Below are 1,409 nucleotides of genomic sequence, written 5' to 3'. Positions count from 1 at the left end.
CCGATAGAATAAGTACTAGGCTTACAAAGAATAAGTCCTGGGGTCGATTTGCTCGACTAAAGACGGTGCTCCAGCATGGCTGCAGTCAAATGACTGAAACAAACAAAAGAGTAAAAGAGTATTGTGTTTAGAAATACATTATCCAGTACGCACACTTTTTTTTTCTTCAAAAACAGTAGGGTGTGATTTGAGGGAGTTTTGGAACAACTGCTCCCTCCAACTCTCATACCCTGTGGGAAAAGAAATGGTTACAAGAATGCAGAACAGTAAAAAAAAAAAAAAAAGAATAATTGAAATTTTGGAGTAGGAAAAAATTTCAGAATCTTAATTTTCATTGTATGAAACAAGAATACTGGAAAATGAAAGGGGGGGAAAAAAAAAAGAACTGGCTTTCTTTTACCATTAGATATGGGATTTTGAAGGACAGCTATCCCAAAACTCTGCAGAGATTTGGTTATTAGTTTCCAGTTGGTCAGGCAACTACATAGAAGCCATTCTCTGTCGTATTTTCTTTATTCAGTGTGATGTGGGGGTGGAGGGAGAAGAAGAAGAAGAAAAGTTGCCAAAAATATTTGTTGACCCTTTTAGAGAATGGGAAGAAGAAATAACTGGATAAAAGTGAGTGGGGTCAGTGTTTAGGGAAGATCTGAAATCTGAGAACCTGTGTGCTAAATGATGGTTTGTTTACATTCCTCACAACAACCAAACGTATTGACGAGTTAACAAAGAATGGTGGTGGTGGTAGTGGTTGGGGCTCTATGTGATCACTTACTCTGCTAGAAATGGATAGCTAGGTATCCCTCAGATCACATTCTACAGCCTTAAACAGGGAAGCAGATGTAAAGGACAGTATCAGGCTTAGATGTAGGTTAAGGAGTTTGGGATTCTCTTGGGCAAGTGTCTTCTACTATAGCCCCAGGCCGATCAAAGCCTTGTGAGTGGATTTGGTAAATGGAAACTGAAAGAAGCCTAGCACACACACATTTATACTCTTTACTCTCTTTTACTTGTTTCAGTCATTTGACTGCAGCCATGCTGGAGCACTGCCTTTAGTCGAACAAATCGACCCCAGGACTCATTCTTTGGAAGCCTAGTACTTATTCTATCGGTCTCTTTTGCCGAACCGCTAAGTTACGGGGACGTAAACACACCAGCATCAGTTGTCAAGTGATGCTGGGGGGACAAACACAGACACGCATACATATACATATACATATATACGATGGGCTTCTTTCAGTTTCCATCTACCAAATCCACTCACAAGGCTTTGGTCGGCCTGAGGCTATAGTAGAAGACACTTGCCCAAGGTGCCACGCAGTGGGAATAAACCCGGAACCATGTGGTTGGTAAGCAAGCTACTTACCACACAGCCACTCCTGCATCTTATATAATATATATATATATATATA

The sequence above is a fragment of the Octopus bimaculoides genome, chromosome 23 (assembly GCF_001194135.2).
Source record: "Octopus bimaculoides isolate UCB-OBI-ISO-001 chromosome 23, ASM119413v2, whole genome shotgun sequence".
NCBI lineage: Eukaryota > Metazoa > Mollusca > Cephalopoda > Octopoda > Octopodidae > Octopus > Octopus bimaculoides.
This window is presented reverse-complemented; position numbering follows the sequence as displayed.